Source organism: Triticum aestivum, chromosome 1D (genome assembly GCF_018294505.1).
Source record: "Triticum aestivum cultivar Chinese Spring chromosome 1D, IWGSC CS RefSeq v2.1, whole genome shotgun sequence".
Taxonomy (NCBI): Eukaryota; Viridiplantae; Streptophyta; class Magnoliopsida; order Poales; family Poaceae; genus Triticum; species Triticum aestivum.
This window is the reverse complement of record NC_057796.1, coordinates 453,752,771-453,774,444: the sequence shown is the minus strand read 5'-3', so window position 1 is coordinate 453,774,444 and position 21,674 is coordinate 453,752,771. Positions and strand designations below refer to the sequence as shown.

At 46.2% G+C, this 21,674-nt stretch overlaps 1 long non-coding RNA gene across 2 annotated transcripts; it reads left to right on the top strand.

The window, feature by feature from the left end:
* Positions 1 to 4,670: 4,670 nt before the first annotated feature.
* On the top strand, positions 4,671 to 14,075 carry LOC123182869 (uncharacterized). 2 transcript variants are annotated; one of them, XR_006492355.1, is made up of 4 exons: positions 4,671 to 5,015; positions 5,167 to 5,240; positions 7,167 to 10,492; positions 10,630 to 13,783. It is a non-coding gene; the product is annotated as an uncharacterized lncRNA (long non-coding RNA). The 2 variants fall into 2 exon arrangements; XR_006492356.1 differs by having other exon boundaries at positions 4,689 to 5,015; positions 7,167 to 7,345; positions 13,756 to 14,075.
* The last annotated feature ends 7,599 nt before the right edge of the window (positions 14,076 to 21,674 follow it).

The window sequence follows — 21,674 nt, the reverse complement described above, 5'->3', positions numbered from 1 at the left end:
TACAAATAATATATCAAAAATTCAAAAAAATAAAACTAATTCATTTGAAAATCTTAAAAATACAAATAATATATCAAAAAATTCAAAAAATAAAACTAATTCATTTGAAAATCTTAAAAATACAAATAATATATCAAAAAATTCAAAAAAATAAAACTAATTCATTTTAAAATCTTAAAAATACAAATAATATATCAAAAAATCCAGAAAAATAAAACTAATTCATTTTAAAAATTCAGACCGATTGTTTTGTTCTACATCCTCGATCCCTTGAAGGTTTGACAAAAGGTTTGATACATCATTCAGTTCATCGACCAAATACAAATCATCCGGATTCGCCATCATACGTCCTGCCGTGCATTTGGTATGCATATATGCACTCAGTAGCCACGGCAGGGCTGTATGATGGCGATACCGATTGTTTTGTTCTACATCCTCGATCCCTTGAAGGTTTGACAAAAGGTTTGATACATCATTCAGTTCATCGACCAAATACAAATCATCCGGATTCGCCATCGTACGTTTTAATTCACATGATCCATTCAACAAAGTTTGGTACAATAAATTATTACACATCAATTCTTCCCTTGTGTCCCTGCTTGCTTACGATTGTGCCGTATCCATGGAGCATCCTCATCATTTAACTTAATGCTTGGGTCAGTGTTCACTTTGAAGGGCGGAATTTCACCAAACATATTATAATCTTCTGACATGTCTGTCTTGTCCTCCACTCCCACGATGTTTCTTTTCCCTGAAAGAACAATGTGGCGCTTTGGATCATCGCATGATGTACTGATCGTTTTCTTATCTTTCCGTTTCCTCGGTTTGCTACTCATGTCCTTCAAATAAAAAACCTGAGCGACATCTTTGGCAAGGACGAATGGTTCGTCAAGGTAACCAAGATTGTTGAAATCCACCATTGTCATTCCGTATTGCTCGTCCACCTTTACCCCACCTCCTGTTAGCTTGAACCATTTGCACCGGAACAAAGGGACCTTAAAGGAGGGTCCATAGTCAAGTTCCCATATCTCCTCTATGTAACCATAATATGTGACCTTTTGCCCATTCTCGGTTGCTGCATCAAAGCGGACACCACTGTTTTGGTTGGTGCTCTTTTTATCTTGGGCGATGGTGTAAAATGTATTCCCATTTATCTCGTACCCTTGGAAAGTCGTTATAGTCGAAGATGGTGTCTTGGCCAACATGTACAGCTGATCTCCAACATCATTGTCATTCATTAAATGTTTTCGCAACCAACTGCCGAAAGTCTCCATGTGGGCCTTTCTAATCCAGGATTCAGGCTTCCCCGGGTTGTCCGAGCGTAAAATATTCTTGTGTTGCTCGAAGTACGGAGCCACCAAGCTGGAATTTTGCAGAACTGTGTGGTGTGCTTCAGTCATAGAATGACCGTCCATACATATCGTTGATTTCCTTCCGATCGTGCCTTTTCCACTTAGTCTCCCCTCGTGCCGCGATTGAGGAATACCAATCGGCTTAAGGTCAGGAACATAGTCAATACAGAACTCAATTACCTCCTCATTTCCATAGCCCTTGACGATGCTTCCTTCTGGCCTAGCACGGTTACGAACATATTTCTTTAATACTCCCATGAACCTCTCAAAGGGGAACATATTGTGTAGAAATACAGGACCGAGAATGGAAATCTCTTCGACTAGGTGGAGCAGGAGGTGCGTCATAATATCGAAGAAGGATGGTGGGAACACCAACTCGAAACTGACAAGGCATTGGACCACATCGTTCTGTAACCGTGGTAGATCTTCTGGATTGATTACCTTCTGAGAGATTGCATTGAGGAATGCACATAGCTTCACAATGGCTACTCGAACATTTTCCGGTAGGAGCCCCCTCAAAGCAATCGGAAGCAATTGCGTCATAATCACGTGGCAGTCGTGAGACTTCAGGTTTAGGAACTTTTTGTCCGCCATGTTTATTATTCCCTTTATATTCGACGAGAAGCCAGACGGGACCTTCATACTGCTCAGGCATTCAAAAAAAATGACCTTCTCTTCTTTGGTAAGAGCGTAGCTGGCACGACCTTGAAACCATTCCGGATGCCGGTCATCTGGGTCTTTCAAAAGTTGCTGGTCCTGCCGTGCTTCCTTTGTATCATTTGTCTTCCCATACACGCCCAAGAAGCTTAGCAGGTTCACGCAAATATTCTTCGTAACATGCATCACGTCGATTGCAGAGCGGACATCTAGGACTTTCCAATATTCTAGCTCCCAAAATATAGATTTCTTCTTCCACATGGGTGCGTGCCCGTCAACTCCCCGCGGAACTGATTGTCCGCCAGGACCCTTTCCAAAGATGACTTTCAAATCCTTGACCATATCAAATATCTCAGCACCAGTACGTTCCGCAGGCTTCGGCCGGTGATCTGCCTTGCCGTTGAAATGCTTGCCTTTCTTTCTTACGTTATGATTTCGGGGAAGAAATCGACGATGACCCAGGTACACGTTCTTCTTACAATTACCCAAACGTACACTTTCAGTCTCATGTAAGCAGTGCGTGCATGCATTGTATCCCTTATTTGTCTGTCCCGAAAGGTTACTGAGAGCAGGCCAATCGTTGATGGTTACAAAAAGCAACGCTCGTAGGTCAAATTCCTCTTCTTTGTGCTCATCCCAGACACGTACACCAGGTCTGCCCCACAACTGTAAAAGTTCATCAACTAATGGCCTTAGGTACACATCGATGTCGTTGCCGGGTTGCTTTGGACCTTGGATGAGCACTGGCATCATAATGAACTTCCGCTTCATGCACAACCAAGGAGGAAGGTTGTAGATGCATAGAGTCACGGGCCAGGTGCTATGGCTGGAGCTCTGCTCGCCAAAAGGATTCATGCCATCAGTACTTAGACCAAATCTTATGTTCCTTGCGTCAGCTGCAAAATCTTTGAACACTCTGTCGATCTTTCTCCATTGCGTTCCATCAGCGGGGTGTCTCAACTCCCCGTCGGACTTACGGTCCTCTTTGTGCCATCGCAACGACTTGGCATGCTTTTTGTTCCTGAACAGACGTTTCAACCGTGGTATTATAGGAGCATACCACATCACCTTGGCGGGAACCCTCTTCCTGGGTTTCTCGCCCTCAACATCGTCACCAGGGTCATCGCCTCTGATCTTATAACGCAATGCAGTGCATACAGGGCATTCATTCAAATTCTCGTATTCACCGCGGTAGAGGATGCAGTCGTTAATGCATGCATGTATCTTCAGAACCTCTAAACCTAGAGGGCAGACAACCTTCTTTGCTTCGTACGTACTGGCGGGCAACTCGTTATTCTTCGGAAACATATTCTTCAACATTTTCAGCAAATTTTCAAATGATGAGTCAGCTACACCTTCCCGTGCCTTCCATTTTAGCAAATCCAGTGTGCAGCCCAGCTTTTTCAGACTATTATCGCATCCTGGGTACAGCGACTTTTTGTGATCCTCTAACATGCGATCCAAATTCTCCCTCTCCTTGTCAGTTTCGCAGCGTCTCCGTGCATCAGCAATGGTCCGACCAAGATCATCAGCGGGCTCATCATGTGCCTCTTCTTCACCTTCACCTAACCCTTCCCCACCTTCAGCATCATCCTCCATGAAAGTATCACCGAAATGATCATGATAGTTGTCATCGATATCATCCCCTTCTTCATCTTCTTCCATTCTAACCCCTCTTTCTCCATGCTTGGTCCAACAATTATAGCTTCGCATGAAACCGTGCCGAAGCAGGTGCATGTGAACGTCTCTTGAGGAGGAGTAACCCTTCTGATTCTTACAGACAGCACATGGACAGATAATAAAACCTCGCTGCTTGTTCGCATTTGCCACTACGAGGAAATCTTTCAAACCCGTAGTGAACTCGCCGGAGAGTCGGGGACCGTACATCCATTGCCGATTCATCTGCATTATTATTATATAAAGTATATAATTAACCATCATGCATTTGTTAAACTAACTAGCTAGAAATAATACAAATTAAACAATGAACTACACACATGCATATTTTATCAATGACACATGAAAGGTTCAAGTTGCTAACCGCGATCGCGGAGGAAAAATAAATGAGAAAGCTCAAGTGTGGCTCGGACACTTCATATCATGTTTGTTTCATGCTCTCGGGCATTTCATCGAACACCTTGTGTGCATAGGAGGAACCAAAAGCAAACCGACCACCCCCTTTCTGAATTGTGGCTAAGTGAAGTGAGCTGAGTCCTATATATAGGGATGGGCCTTTAGTCCCGGTTGGCCTGGCCAACCGCGACTAAAGGCCTTCGGGCCAGCCTGAGGACCTTTAGTCCCGGTTGGCCAGGCCAACCGGGACTAAAGCCCCTCCCGTCCGCCAGCTGTCGACCGAGCGCGCTGGGCCCAGATAGTTGGTCGCGGGTCTCCTCCCGAACCGCGACTAAAGACCCCTTTGGTCGCGGTTCGATTATTTTAGGGACTAATAGGGGCGTATGGAAGCCTCTTTTTCTACTAGTGATGTGACCTTTTTGTCACGCGACGTTTCAAGTTTACAATCGGAGCATAGCACTTTGAACAGGTTTAGACCTGCGCGCAGCGCGTTGCAAGTTTTTTTTTCAAATAAATATCTCTCGCACTAGTACGAGAAAATGTCCACGGTCCGATGGGACCTGCCTGGCTGCCACCGCCGATCCCCTCCACAAGAAGCGCACTCGGTTGCATCAGGCTCTGGTAATTTCTTTCCGTGCCGGTATCCGGGGTCAGATCTCAGATCGCTCCTCGGTCGGAACGAAGCCTCGAGACGAACCAACCGACGCACGTACCCTGTGGCCACTGACAACATGAGCCAGCGAAGGGGCCGGACCCATCTGCAGCCGCTGGTTTCGGCTGGAGCCGTGTTCTGCTCACGTACAGGCAGTTTTTTAATGCCTCGTTTCTCTTTCCCCCCTTCCCTTATCTTCTGCCTCTCGCTCCATCCAGGTCCTATGCGGATCTCATGAACGAACGAACCCTAGACTATTTCCGCGTGATCTTCTCAAGCAGGTAGGAGCCACGACCCCGCCGTGATGAATCCGCTGTGATGCCCTGTAATCTTCCCTCGGGCAGATCCACTTCTCACCGGAAGTGTTTGCATGGTTACGACGTGCTAATCTTCACGTTCTTTCTGTTCCTAATTCCTCTTTCAATCCTGCAGATCTCTCTCGGCCCGGGAGGGGGCGCGGCAATTGCTCGAGGATCAGTCGTTCCCTTTTTGGTGCATAAATAAAGGTTTGTCACTACTGCCTCTGTTTTATGTGGCGATTCTCAGAGATTTCCTCCGCTCTGTTTCTTATGAACAGGCTACTCCATTTCATAGTCACGCATAAACACGGCTTGTTCACGTGTTCCTGGCTGTATTCTTGTCCGATTGTAGATTTTGCTTGCTAGTTTGTTCGATTTTAATCTGTCGCCATGGTGTTTAACTGTTTGTTGGTTATCTCTACATGCTTGTCTGCGTCGATTCCAAGCCACCCAACCCTGGTGCACCAATACAACACAAGTTTTAAAAAACTGGACAGAATTTGCTGACTTCGATACAACATGAACCTGTAATGTTATAGAAGTTTAATCCCATATCTAATCAGATAAATGAAAGCAAATCTAGCTGTGAATAGTTCTTTTTTGTTGTTGTTGTGTTATTCATTCCGCTCATTTTCGCTCCAACACTATACTTGCCTTCTTCCAATCTACATATATATAAGTATAAGTATAATTTATATATTAATTTTGGTGCAGTGATAAATACATATTGTAACTGTGAGCTGTTCCAGAAACATGTTTCTTTTTTCAAAACGGGGATGTGCACCATACAGTCAGACTCTTTCCTGGGGCGCTAGAGCCCCAGTTGTAAATTCGTACCCCGGTTCATGGTGTGTAGACAAAAATAGTTATAGTATGCATGATATGTTGTTTGTCGAGACAAAAACATCCGGTATATGTTTTTTGGGAGACGCTGACCCCTTGTGCCTTCTCGCCCGCACCTCCTGCTCTGTGTCGTCCTCTCTCACCACACTGGCAGGACTGCTTCTCCCGCTCGCAACATCTGCACACCCCCGCTAGCTTGGCTCACACCGATGCCGTACCTTGCAGCAGCACCAACCATCTTCTCGCAGCAGCACTCATCATGCTCTAGAAGCTTAGCATCGGCGCATTCCACTTGCATCACCACGTTTCTCTGTTGCACCATCGGTGGCATCTCCCTGCTCGGCCCTTGCAGTGTGTTGCATAACCATCGCAGCATCGATGGACGACATGGTACACTTGCAGCACTGGCAGCTCTGACTTGCAGCATGTCGCATCACTGGTCGTAGCATCGGTAGCCGGTGTGGTGCACTTGCAGTTGCAGCACCGTCGGTTATGCGCCACTGAGAAATGGTATTCTTACTAGACCCTTATATGTGGATTAGAGCAGCGTGGCCGGTGGCAATTGCCGGAGAAATCACGGCAGCTCATTGGTGGCTCGGTTGCTAGCTTGTTCGGGCAAACGAAGTTGTGTTGCTCCAGGTCACATATCACGTAGCACCAAACAAGGTACCTTTGCACCATGGCACCTAATCACGAACCAGAACTGACATGCATGCGAGCACCATTTGTGAGGACCGCGCAGGTGGGTAAAAATTAGAAAGTCGAGTTACATCATGTAAACTGCTGAACTTCTTCCCATATCAATGGAATGATATACCCACAAAAGAAAAATCAATGAAATGATACAAAAGCTTTACATATTCCTGAAAAAAAGGTGCCAAACCAGGCACAATGGATCAATAATCTTAAACGGGAAATTTCTCATTCAGGATACTTAGGAGTTGGAATTCTAATTATTAATGTATATGTAGTGGGTTTGTAGGTATGAAAGAAATCATTGGTGTAGCCACAGCGAGTTCATATGACCTCAGCGCGATAAGCATTGTTGCGTGCATTTTATCTCTGTCAATGAGTTATTAACCTGAAAATGTATTATGTGTGCCTTGTCATGTTATCCTTTCGTCTTTCCTCCATCCCTTTTATTTCGAAAGGTTGGTCCACTAAACAGTCATGACAATCTTATCAAATTAGGAACGTATCCAACTAGCGATTAAGGGGAACCGATTAATAGAATTCTAGTTCATCTAGGTTTGTTCTCTCTCTTTGTCCTCATTTGTTATCCCTTTGAAGGTAAATAAAGGATGGGGTGTAGCTTCGCTTCCGTTCGTTGGCATGTTGAGCTTTTGTGCAGCGGTAGAGCTCCTCATTGGCCCGTCGGTCACCCAATATTTGTGATGGATCTATAAAGATGAAAAATTTTGCCGAGTAGCCCCGCGTCAATTTGTACATGGAGAAGTGCCGACAAAAAGGTACACATGCTATGATCACACTGTACAATTTCCCACCTGGTTATTTGGTAGTTCAATTACTTGTATTCCTTAAGTCATAGAAGTTACTCCAGCTCTGTCGAGATCTGCTCTCATCTAGCCATGCATTTGAAAGTGATCAACTCTAAATATCATGCTATATGGCGAACACATAGTTGACATGCTCCGTGGAGCAATCTTTTTTGTTTGATTTCCATTTCATACCCGGTCTTCCTTTTTACTATGGAAAATCTACATTCTGACCATTCAATTTGTGCCACTCTTAAATGGACTGCCTAGTTGCGGCCATGACCACCTCCATGACCACTGCCACCCTCACCACCTACGTAGAATGCGGGAATGGACCTTGATGGCTTGGAAATGCACCTTGGCGGTGGTGGCCCAGGCCGGCCTTTCGTCTGCAACTGCAGGCACGGGACCCAAATCTAGCTCTATTTGTGCGTCCATTTGCGGAACCTCCTCCAGGAAAGGTCCATCTGCTCCCAAAGGGGGGATAGAGGGTTCATGTGCTGCCTTCCTCTTCCTCATCCCGAAAACTAAAGACGAGGGGCAACTCTCCGGATGTGCCATCGAAGACGATGTTCGGGGGTTGGAAGCAGACGAGATGAGAATGGGCGGTGCCACAAAGAGAATCGGAGCAAGATAGGGGAGGGCGGTGTCCTTATACACCGCTATGAGTGCCATTAAGGAGGCACTTGGGTAGGCTGGAAACGACGAGCAGTCAAAGGGCATGTTCCCCAGTGAGAAATGTTGACGTGGGCTGCTCGTGCGCTTCTCGACTGCTCAGACTATCACGGTTGCTCGCACAACTCCTCTCAACCAGCTCATACGCAAGCCATGAGATGATGTCGCGCGTGGCGGCCATGCAACGGGCCGGCCATGGCAACCCGATGGAGTGGCATTACTGGTTGGATGCCCGTCGCCGGTGGTGCTTGGAAGGTTGGGCTACTTCAAATCCCATGTGGGACGCCGGGAGGAAGAACTTGAAACTTACCTACCGTGCTAGTTGTTTTGGTTGGAGCAAGTGTCGTATTGGCCCTCCCAGCCTCAATATTTGAAGGCAACACGGTCGGTTATCGAGTGCCCTCCATAAATTATGGCGATCGTGAGCCATATGTCGACTTGGTCGTTCGTCGTTAGATTGTTTGTCGGTGGTTCTCCTGTGCAGTCTCTTGCATCGGCCGCCATAGCCAAATTCAATTTTCAGGCAACTTACTTCCAGCTAAACTACAGTGGTAATTATGATGCAAAATGGTTGGAAGTTAAGAGTGGCATAAACAAAAATTCCCCTTTTATTATTGGGTCTTATATGGCATGACGACGACGTTCTCTCTCTGTTTTTGAACTACCTGACAACGTTTCTCAGTTTGATGCGGATCAAATCTATGATCTAGTGTTAATTTTGACCGGCGTCGTCTTCTTTAACTCTGTGACGGTTACCATATCCGTCGGGGGAAGATCTCCATCAAACAATTGTCCCATGTCAGGAAGGGTGACATAGCTGCTCAACTAGCAAGTACGCCAACTGTGATGTCGCTGCTAGCTAAGCCGAATTAGGCCTTGTACAATGAGAGATGCTTAGTAAAATAAACCAACTTTTTTTAAACACAGATGCTTATTCTACAGAACAAATGCTTAATTAAGCGTCTACCCTCTACAAATAAGCACTGATGCTTAAAGAAAAACTGATTTATTTCTCTAAGCACCTACTCCAAGCACCTTGCATTGTACAGGACCTTAGGACCTAGCGCCTCCAAGCCAATCACTTGCCGTGACAGGTCCTGGCCGGGCTACCACTGGAGGGTAACCGAACACGGTCCTGTATGCATCACGAGGCTCTAGGCCAGGAGCTGTCACGCCCAGCAAACGCAAACCAAATAGCACTAGCCCACTGCCCAATCACACTGCAACTGATTATACCCTAGCTCAAAAAAGAGGTCAATGCCAAATGACATCCAAACAACTTTTGACAGCATATTTCAACAGCAATAGATGACGGCATAATTCGATTACTATTGCAAAAATTTCCATCCCAGCGTCATCAAAGTCACCACATTTGTCCACTGATTCAACAGCAATAGACGACGGCGTAAGTCTCAGATTCAGTGATAATCAGATGATAGCAGGGATTCGAGTAAACCCACAAGTTTTTTAACCCAAAATTTATCTCAACTTGTAACCACCCATTTGTCCGCTACTATGTCCATTTGCATATGCCCTTCTCCGGTAGCCTGCAGAGAATTTATAAGAACAAGTTGTTCAGTAACTTTGGACAATGAACAGAGGAGAAAAACATAGCAAAGAATTTACAGCGTCGAGTTGTTCAGTAACTTTGTATTGTACATTGCACAAATCAGAAACATATGCAAATGTTTAGGGACTGAGATCAAGTTCATCTGCAACATATGTAAACCAGAAACGTATGCGGCAAGTACAGTACATTCTGTGTCGCACATTGAGAAGCGTTCTCTCTTCTTTTTTTCTCCAACTCAGCAAATATCATACATAGATCTTGATGCCATCACAAGAATGCAAAATATAGCCCATAAATGAAACGTCACAAACAATCCTTACCAAAGTTTGAGAAAAATTGTGAAAACATTTAGTTTAGAGGAATTTTGTAGGAAAAATAATTTTGGAGCTCTTTGGCTTGTACTAATGAATTCATATTCCTATGTAGGATAGGAACCAATCCATCACATTTCAAAGAAAAAAAATAGCCTAGATGTAATGGAAAAGTTCCTATCCTATGGATCAAGTGACATCTCTTTCCCTATAGGAATTGAGATACATGTCATCTCACTTCCTATGGTTAATTCCTATAATATTCCTATCCTATGAACCAAAGGAGGCCTTATTCATATAGAAAAAGATTCACATCAATTTAAAACTTGGTACAAATACAGATTAGGTTGATTCATCACTGGCTTGTCTTTTCACCAAATATCACATGTAGCTGCTTTTCACCAAATATCACAAGTATGTTCAGAAATAGAAGAAGTATCAAATTGTATGATGCAACAAGATACAGCAAACAAAAGGGAGGAACCCTTCAACTGATTGCAATGATGAAGGCTAATGGTTCAGATTTCAGAGAGACTTCAGAGAGACCAATGGATGGATTCACAGGTTAGTTAATTATTGAAGTTGTTTTTATGTCGGTGAGACTGAATTAAAAAAAATTATCTGTTGTATTTACATGTTCATTTTTTAGATGTAATGGTAACTTAACCTGATCTCATAGATTTCCCCACTAAATCTTTCAGGTCTGGTGTATTTACAGGCAGACCGACCAACAGAGAATTCACGGTCTAAAGACTTGATCTCATTTGCTGGTGCAGCCTTCACAGTTGTTAAAGAATTTACTGTCGTATTGATTTTGATGGGTCTCACCGGTTGGATATGGACCAAAGAATTTAATGAGTCGACTGTCAGAAAAATAAACATGAGCGAGACTAACTGGAAATATTTAATAACCCCACCACAGATATTTGAAGAACAGCTATTTAATAACCCCACCACAGATATTTGAGGAAGCGCTCACAGGTCGTCTAAGACATGCGTGACTATATGACACCATATATACTTAGTAGTTAGTACTAGGACTGAGCCTATTAGATATGCGTGATTATATGACACCATATCCATGAACATGACCAATCACAGTAATAGTTTGAGCATGACAGGGAGTTGTGATCGACCGGAGTTGAATGGCAAGGTTAGCGAAGCAAATAGTGACTAGAAGCTTGATGCCACCCACTTTCAGAAGATGCATTTACTGGTCTAGGAAAAGGAACAGAGAAGATATTGCAGACCAAAGGAGGCTCCAGGCCAGGAGCGTCACGCCCAGGCCCAGCACAAGCAAACGAAATTACACTGGCCCGCTACCCAATTACGCTGCATCTGATTGCACCGTAACTCAAAAGCAGGATTTGACTACAAGCCGTCTCAAACAAGAAGATTCGACAGTACTAATAGATTCACAAACCATCTTTATCACCACCATCAGCCACCACAGGCCACCTGGTGAACAGAAAATATCCTACTTCGTATCACTATTGTACAGTCAAGATCTCAAAACTGTACGCTTGCTGTCACGACAAAGAAGAATGCAAGCTCTGATCTCATGTCAAATATAGCCCATAACTGAAACTTTAGATAAATCCATACCCAAGTTTGAGAAAATTGTGAAAACATGTATTCATACTCTCTCCGTTCCTAAATACAAGAATGCATTATGTAAACAGTAGAGCTTGTACTCAAGAAAAGGTAACACATTAAGTTGTACATGGAGGGCAGGTTTTGCACTGCATCAGAACATCTTAAAGCAAGACATGTCCCATCCTCCATGATATCAATTATGCAGGACCGCTCTCAGCAACAGTAGGCAGAACAACACCATGCTGCCCACACAAAATCCTGCAGTTTCAAGTGAAAGCAAGCAGAGATGCACAGCAATACACCATCTCTTGTCAAGGCTTTATGCACTATACGACCAAATCACGAAAATCTAAAATCTAATGTACCGGTCGATTGAATTGCATACTTGACTACACATTTCACAAAATCCATTTTGGGTTAAAAAAAGGTGTGAGATTGACATATAGGAAGGTTGGTAAGCTGTTGCCTATTGCAGTGGGCAGGCCGACCAGAATTCATTCCTTATTGGTTTGACTACAGCCGAATTTGGCAAAAGTCCTAAAACGTTGCTGTCTCGAATCTAAACCACACGCACGTGCAAATCACCTCCAACATCCATACCCACTCAATCAATTGATCACGTCTAGACCCCAAGCCGCACCAGCCCGGAACACACGATCGGGAAACAAATCGAACCTGATATTCAGCGGGGGGCCGGCCCGAACTTCTTTGTGTAGAAGCGGCGGTGCGCCGCCTGCTGGACCTTCCGCGCCCCCTTGTTGTCCGCGCGGCTCGCCTTGGTCCTGTAGATCCGTGTCAGCAGAAGCTATCGCAACCGAACCAGAAGGACAGAAATCGAAGGACGACTCACCACCAAGCTCCATGTGGCCCGCGAGTAGAGGCGAAGAGACGGCGGGCCAGGCGGCGGAGGTGCTCGCGGTACACGTAGGCAGTGATGATGCCGCCGCCCATGAGAAGAGGCCCTTTGCCCGCTCGAGAGGCCGTGCGGGCGACGGCGCGGCCGGCGGCGACGGCGAGGGCGGCAGCGCTGACGAAAACCCTAGCCATGTCTCGCGTCTCGCTCGTGTGGGAGGGAAGGGATGGAGCTGGCTGTGGGAGGAACAGGTGAAAGTGGGGGGGGATTCCGAGAGTGGGAGGGGCGTGCGTGTGTTGTGTGATTGTGGTGGTGTTTGGTTTTCTAGTCACAGGACTTTTTTCCAGTCCTAGGACTTTTTGAATAAGACGTTTAAGGAGGTGCTTTTAAGGATTTTTAGTAAAATGTTCTAAAAAAGTTCCCCTTGTTTGGTTTGCTAGAGACTTTTAGGGACTTTTTTTAGTCCCAACCTAAAAAAGTCCCTGAAACCAAACACCCCCTGTATTTTTGGGGATTGCTTATGTTAATTTTTTGGGGGAATGTGTATTTGTGATTTGATACCTTGGATCTTAAATGTCGGCGTCACTCCCTTCCCTAGACGACACGGGTGGCGGCGGCTCTGTCCTCCCTCCCCGCCCCTCTACCTCGCCTCTTCGCTCGCCGTCACTCAACCGGGTGAAACCCGGGCGGAGCTGATGACAACGGGACTTGCTCCTCTTGTCTAGCCTCTGGCGGTGAGGGAATCCCGCGGTAGCAACTGGTGGACCATTCGGCGCCTCGAGGGGCGATGTGTGCGGCGTGGGCGGTCTGCTATTGCAGGTGCGGTGCGGGCAACGGCTAGTCCCCTTCCCTGGACTCGAGCAAGTAGAGGGGCGTAGGGCCCTGGACAAAAACATTGTTCTCAATGGGCTCGATGGGTACTAGCGATAATGACACGTTGGTGCTCTCTCTTTTCGAGCAGTTGTTGAAGGGTTCCTCCTCTCCACTAGAACAAGGTTGGTCGGTTCTTAGACTTGTCATGGTGGTTTATATCATGGATGACCTTTTCTCAAGGTTAGGCGAGGGGGTGGAGGTTTTCGGTGGCTCCAGGCAAAAATGTTTAAGACTTTGACAAGGGATGATTTCAATGGCAACGGTGCCCATGGGTATCGTTTCCTTCTTGAGGGCATCTCCGGAGAACCCACAGGCTTCTCTTCAGGTTGAGGGCATGTTGGCGGTGGAGGTCATGCTTCGACAATGTCGGCATTGTTGTTCTAGTTTCCTTTTCCTCTCTTTGTGGTTTTTTTACATGATTGTCTCTTAATAAATCGTGTTTGCCTAATTTTTGGCCTAATTTTCCTTATAAATTGGGCTATCTCTATTCTTTATGAAATCGCAGGAGGACCCTTCCCTCATGACAAGGTTTCCTAAAAAAGTTTGTTGATACCCTGTGATCAAAAGAAGACTCGTTATGGTTGCTAGGCTGACCATGACTCAGAGTTTGAAGTCCACCAGGCAAAGGGATGTGCAAGAGCTAATGGACATTGTGCTGCGGTAAGTTATTGTTCGGGGTTTATTGATTGACTAACTGGGACCAAACGATGAACTCTATATAATTAGGAAAAGCCACAAGATGCATATTAGCATGGTCCTTTTGGCCAACATATTCAAATGGTTTTATTATCATTTTTTAATTGAGTAGCGCAACTCTTAATTTTATTTATCGTGGAATGATTATATCATCATTTATCCTAAGTTATGTCATGTGAAGCTTTAGGAGACACTGAGTTGACTTACTCTCACCATGGAAGCCAATAAACACCCACGGATGATGCTTGGCAGGATACTGCCTTTTTTTTCTTCCATGAAAAGTATCAGAGGAAAGGAGAGTTTATGCATGGACTAAAGTCTATTTTAAACCTTGAATTTATACGTGTAGTCAGAACCAGTGGCGATTCTACTGGGCATGCTTTAACAGGCTGAAGCCTGCCCTCTGAAATTGAAAAACGAAAATTTACTACTAATTCCTAGTCCATCTCAGCTCACTTGCGGGAGGCGTGGTTGATGGTGACGGGCGTCGCCCCTGCCCCGCCGGAGGAGAAGGATGTGGCCGCGGCGCGGGGCTCCGTCGACGAGAACTCGCGGATCATCAGGGATGGCAACTCTTCCCGGAGCATCTCGGCGTCCTTGAAAGGGTCCAGCGACGCGATGTAGTCGAGCTCGGCGCCGGAGAATGGTCGTGAAGACTGCAGCCAGTGCAGCCATGCGGCGCACGGAGGTCGCGGAGAACTGCACGGGCTGGCGTGCTCCTCCGGGAGGGATGCAGTCTGTCGAGCTGCACGGGCTGGAGACGCGCTGCGGGGCAGGCGCGGGGGACGCGCTGCTCGCCGACGCCGTGCTCGCCAGGCTCGAGGCCGAACTGCGCCAGCGCGCTGGCGACCCCGACGCGCGCGTGGCCGACTTCTTCGACGTGGCTGCCGGCGTCGGTACACGGCCGTGGAGGTGCTGGCATTCGTGGTTGGGCGCGTTGGGAAGGACTGTTCCACGGCGGGTGTGAGGAAAAGAGGAGAAAGAGTGAGGAAAGAGACTGACTTGTGGGGTTTTCGCATGCAAAAGATAGCGCCGGCGCCCCCAGACGCCCCCCCGGTAGGCTGGGTTTCGGGTGGGATCGCTGGATGATTTTTGAGACAAATCCGGCACAAAACAATACCCTAGAGTACGACTGGGGCATTTTTTTCCGCCGGTGCCCAAAAAGTTGTCCTGAGGGGACTCGTGGGGGACGGTTGGAGATTCATGTACAATGACGACTTTATCGATTCATGTACAATCACGCACTAGCACGTGAGCATGGCTTGATTGATCAGGGACACGAAGAAGATTAGCATGGGAAGAAAAAAAAAGGGGTCACCGGAAGATAAAGAAGAATATGACATGTGGGGCTGGTATGTCAGTGAGAGTAGTCTGTGATCCCGGTTGGGATCAATCTTTTCTGGGACATGAAGAAGATTAGCATGGGAAGAAAAAGAAAATGGGGTCACAGGAAGATAAAGAAGAATATGACATGTGGGGCTGGTATGTCAGTGAGAGTAGTCTGTGATCCCGGTCGGGATCAATCTTTTCTGGGTGTGCCAAACGTGTTCAGGTGTTGACCGGGACTAGAAAGTATATGGTGCCAATTTCAGGGATTTGAAGTTTAGGGTTTGATTTTGACAAGCTGTACAAGTTCAAGGTTTATTTCAGACTTTACCCGCTTGCATAAAGCCAAGACAAAGGAAGCTTAAGAGCATCACAGTGTTTAGAGGCATCGACCTTCCTCAAAGCTTAGAACATGGTAAATAATATAGCCTACTGATGGCCTTAACATGTTGTCATATCATTTAAAACCAATGTAATAACCAACATGTATAGTAGTGGGCTACAAGAAATTACTATTTTTTTATCACATGGCCCACCATACACTCTCACTCGACTTCTTGGAGCCCGTGCTACATCCGGCTATAAATCTACAACGCGCTTCTCTTCTCTCTCATCCAACTCAACAAAAGGTATAGTATTTAAAATCTTACAACCCGCCCACATCATCTTATTATACTTGCTCTCAGGTGAAAACTCTGCAGTATGCTGCCCCTAGTATAGTTTCAAAGTTAGACCCACAATTGAATAAAATACAATGTCTTTATAACAACCAACCCACCTATTACTATGGCTGACAACTGGGGGCACCTGAATATTTTAATCAGCCCAAAGTGTTGGAGACAACGCTAAGCTTAGAGGCACCTCCAAAGACTTTTACTTGAAGGCTAAGGTGTGTAGTGTATGGAGGCAGCCTCTCTGGATTTAGAGGCTAAGCCAAGGAGGACTACAGTGCTACAGCCGTTGAAGGGCGAATTTTCGAAAGTTCTTCCTAAGTGAGGGACAACACTCCGGCTGTTGAGTTGTAGATCCCTTAAAAATTACAGTTGTCGTGCTTTTTCCAAATATACCAAATAATGTAAATGGTGATCATGTTGAGTTCTCCTCCTTTTCAGAAACGCCTCTGAAGAGTCATGAAGCCACCAAGAGACGAGGTTGGGAAAGTCGGTTGGGGTGGAGATGTCGGTGATGTAGAAGTTGCAATGCCCAAGGACCAGGTTCCAAATAGCACGAAAGAAAGGGCATGTGACGTGAATATGTTGACCCGTCTCAAAGTGTAGTGGCACAACAAGCATGACTGGTTATGAGGCCAACCTCAAATGGCTAGGTTGTCCGCCGTAAGGATTTTATTTTGAGCGATTGGATCCAGTATATATGCCTCCCAAATCATTGAAGTGGCATGCGTTGGGATGGAGCCTTTGAGTTGAGCGATGCATGCTGATTTGGATGAATATTTTTCATCCGTCGTCCAATATCAACGAAAACTAGGGCCAACTGACAGGGGAGGGATGCTTTGCAGGCTGATCTAGAGGGAGACGAATTCTTCGAGAAGAACTTTTTTTGAGAAACCTTTCTTCCCAAGGACCCTGATCCAGGAGCCATTGGAGAGCTGATCACACACATTTTTAGGCTGCTGCGGACCGGCACGATCACCGCCCAGGATAGTGCTTGCCGAAGAATGAACGCGGGAAATAAGAAGCTCCACAGCCGCCTTGTCGCCGTCCTTAGTCAGAGACTTCTACTGTTGCAAAAGGATAAGGAATTGGAACAAACAGTCAACTGCCTCGGAGTTTCCACGAAAGTGAAAGCACAGGACGATAGTCGTGCTGGACGTCACCAAGGACGTGCGGGATACGGCTCGCTATCGTTTCCTACCCTAGCCGCCGCCGCCACCAGGCGACTAGGGCGAGGCCACTCTTTTCCTCCGATCTCCACCGGCCGGTGCGCTGGCCCCCTCTCCCTCCGGCCGCTGCTCCGACGGCAGGAGGGAGGGGGAACCCGTTCCTCCGCTCTGTAGTTAGGTTTTGGATTTGTAGGTCATGGTGCGTCGTTGGTGTGGTGGGAGCAGCACCCGGACGAATAAATCTGCCTCAACCCCACTCCCACACCGGCGGTGTCCTTCATGGCGGCGTCTCGGAGTTGATGGCATCGTGTCTCTGTCGATCCCTTAGATCGACAACGTTAGGGTTCATGAATGGTGTTGATGAGGCGGCGACGGCGACTCCATCAGGTGTGTCTCTCCTTCTGCTCTATCCCCGTTGCTGTGGCGTTGTCTCCGACGTCATGGTGGAGCAGTGAGGTTTCGTCGTTCAGGAGTACGCGCAGGCGGTTGTCTACGCAAGTGACAACTGGAAGATGGAGTATCTTGTGTTGGGTCTGTGGTCGAAGGCGGGCAGTTCTGGTTTCCTTCTCCGACGTCGTCGTCATGCGAGGGTGTCAGTTCTGAAGTTCGATGGCGTGTCCGGGGACATGTTGCCCCGGTCTGATTCTTTCAACGGCTATGGTTTTGCTTTTGGCAAACTACTTTGGAGGTCCGTAAAGCTGCTGATCAGCGATGGAGCCGCGTCGAGCTTGGGCGAAGAGGTGATCTGTCTTTTTACCCTTTGGTGGCCGCTTCGGTGGTATCGAAGGAAAGGGATAGGCGCTGGTATTTTACATAGGATTTTCCTATCTTTTCAGTCATGTATGGTCGGTGCTTACGTGCCTTGTAACTTGATCTTTATTCTATATAAATGAGACACGTATTACCATGCAAAAAAAAACAGTCAACTGCCTTGTTAGGAAACACGTGTTCAATGGTAAACTTGTTACGGGCCGTCCATAGAGTCCAACACATGGCAGAGAAACTGAACTAGAACAGCCTCCTGGTTTGGCCCAGCTGTGGGGAGGCGAGAGAACCGAGCTCAACAAAGTTATTCGGGGCCCAAGACATGGTCAACCACTCACAAGATAGCTACAAAAGAACTTAGCCAAAGGGCACCGGAAGAGAATGTGGTCCATATCTTCAAAGCACTGGGCACAAAACTTCGAGCCCGACCCATGCCGTTTCTTAATCTGATCCACAGCCGGCAAGCGGCCACGCATGGCCTGCCACATAATTTTTTTGATTTTGGGCGGCATCCTGGCCGCCCAAACAGGCTTAAACTTGTTAACCACCGAACCCAAAGACAACACACGATAGCATGACTTAACAGAGAAGCGATCAGAGACATAATGTGGCCAAGAGACCACATCCCGAGACTCCGAGAGCGCAGGGAGGAGAGCAACAAGATGGTGCCAATCCTCCAACTCTACAGGAGACAGGGCCCGGCGAAAGCCAAAGTCCACCCCCGCCCCACCAGTCAAGCCAAAATCTAATAGAGGCACCATTGTCAAAAAAAAAATTTAACCAGGGCCCTAAAGTCATCTCTGGTAGTGAGAAGTTGGCGCCAGAACTGAGACACCGCCGGGGTACCTGCCGAGTTGCACATGAGAGGGGAGGAGGTAGGGAAGTATTTAGCCTTAAGAATCCGTTGGCCAGGAGAACATCACAAAGAAAGGTCTAGCTAACCAAATCATAAGCCTTCTCAAAATCCAGTTTGAACGCCACGACATTGCAATTCCTAACTTTCAGATCATGGATGATCTCATGCAGACTAAGGAAACCATCTAGAATAAAGCGTCCTTTAATGAACGCAGATTGTTGTTGCCCAATGACCTTATGGGCAACCGGTGAAAGGTGCGTGGCAAACGCTTAGAAGCAATTTAGCAATGTTGTTAATCAAGGCAATCGGTCTGAACAGTTTTATGGAATCAACCCTTTGACCTTGGGAAGCATAGAGATGACAACATAGTTAAGCCTAGAGATATCCACAGTGCCCAAACAAAAACCAATAACAACAACATACATTGGGTGTTTAAGGACATGCCAGAACTTCTGAAAGAAAGAGATCGAAAACCCATCCGGGCCAGGGGCAGAGTTAGCCTTGGACGAAGAGACCATCAAGTCAATTTCCTCATGGGAAAGAGGGATCATGAGTGTGACATTATCTTCCATGGAAACCCTCTCACCCACACCCCAAAGGTTGGGTTTGATCCTGACATCAGCGCGGGGTTTAGCAGCCAGAAGATTAGAGAAGAAAGAGAAAATATGCCCCTTAATCACCACGGGTCGGCCACAACTACCCCATTGATATTGAGCCTAAAAATGGAACACCTCCAACGACGCCCGTTTGCTATGGCGAAAAAATAAGCAGTAATAGAATCCCCTTTAAGAATCCACGAAATACGACCACGCTATTGCCAACACACCTCCTCTTGCTTATGCAAATCCAATAGGGCACTCTCTAACTCATATCTGTGAGCCCAGCTGTCGTGGTTTTGTCACGGCAGATGTGCTTAGGGAGAGGACTTAGTCGCGAGGCCAACGCATCTATGTGATAGCTTGAGAGGGGTTGAGCGGAATCGAGAGACGCAACACAAGACGAGGATTTAGACAGCTTCGGGCCCCGGGAAACATCATCCGGTAATAACCCTACATGCTGTTTGAGGCTAGATCTCATTATGCTCATGAGGGAGTCGCCATAAACCGGCTCTCCTCTAATTGTGTCTAGCCCTAGAGATTATTGATTGTTGCCCTCTCTCTTTTTGGGGAGCCCTGCCCCTCCTTATATATGTTGAAGGGGCGGTTTACATGACTAATCCTAGTTGGATTAGGATTACTCTATTACAAGTGGAGTCCTAGTCTTGCTTCCTTTGTAAGGGAATATTCCTTGTGCTTTCCTCATAAATCGGCCCTCACCATTAAACGTGAACCGGCCTTCTAGGCCTTGGGCCTCGTCATCCATTTGACCCGCCTGCCGGGTTACTAATGAACCGCCAAGATCGGGCGGGTTACCCGTGAATCGCCAAGCTCCGGGCGGGTTACCAGTGAGTCGTCCAGTCCGCCCGGGTTATACTTCCGACCGGGTTACGCCGCGGGGTATATCCCCGACATTAGCCCCCAGTTTAATTTGGATTTATCCATGTTAAACTGATCTGCAACATAAACACAAGAACAAATTTGGCGGGTTGTGCTCCGGTTTAAATATTCTTATAAACCGACACTTGATCATCCTTAAGTCCTTGTCATTTCCTCCTTCTAGAAAATCCGGGTCAACAAGCCAACTTCATACTCAATTTGCTGACATTGGTTTCTCACAGAGAAATATTGTGAAGAATAATCCACTTGAGTCGGCTTCCAAAGCGCCGGTTTAAGAAATATTGGTCTTGAAATACTCATCTGATATTCAACCGGTTTGAAGATGTAGAACTTGCCGGTTTAATATTACCAAAATTACCGGTTTATAAATATTGATGGCACCGGGTCATAATTGTTGTCGACACCGGGTCATGTAATTGATCTTCCGGATTTGCTCAAAACTGATAAACTGAAGACATTCCTCCTTTATATGCATAATACCTGTAGCCCCCAAGTCTTAAGAGGAGAACATAGTGATAACTTAAGACTTGCTCCAATAAGTGTTTTCAACCTTGAAGAAATCCGGTTTGTTCATCTCAATCATATAAACTGAATACTCCATATATGTAGCCCCAAGTGTCGGGTTGTCATGCTTGCAGCAACCTGGGACTTGTAATTGCTTATAAAAACTTCAATCAGTGTAGCCCCCAAGGGCCGGCTTAGTAAAATAATACTGAACCGGGACTTGATATATACTTCAATGAAAATAACATCTTGTAATGTAGCTTCCATCGTAGGGCTTGAACCCACGTCCACAAGGTTAAGAGCTTTGTGCTTTACCAACTGAGCAATGGACCTTTCAATATAATGGTTTTAAGACTTGTGTACCTTGAATTGTTGACAGGAGCAATTGGTAGCCCCCAAGGGCCGGCTCATTACAATGTGACGAGTCGGGTCTTCCATAAAGTGAGCAAAAAAATGACTTTGCATTAGCCCCCAAGTGCCATGATGCATGCTGGCAGTGACATGGGACTTGCATATTTGATGTAATCTCAATTTGAATAATGTAGCCCCCAAGCGCCGGGTCGTGAGCCTGCAGCGACTCGGGACTATTCTCTCCATCGTAAAAATAAATCATGTCCATTAATAAAATAATAACCATTGCGCTGAAGCGACTTTGAAGACCTCCATCATGATATTGGCTATTGATAACCATAATAAAAATCCAGCCATGTTGGCTATTAAAGATTTGAATAATATAATCCAATGATTTATAAGCGCATGATTCCAATGGCGCAATCCAAATATATACTGGCGACTTATAGTCGAAAGCCAGGCCCGGTTAATAAACACCGGATTATAACTGATCATGTACTGACAACTTGTAGTTGAAAGTCAAGCCGGTTTAATGAACACCGGTTTATCAAAACATTATAAATGTCACCAAAAGAGAAAAAACTTGGCAA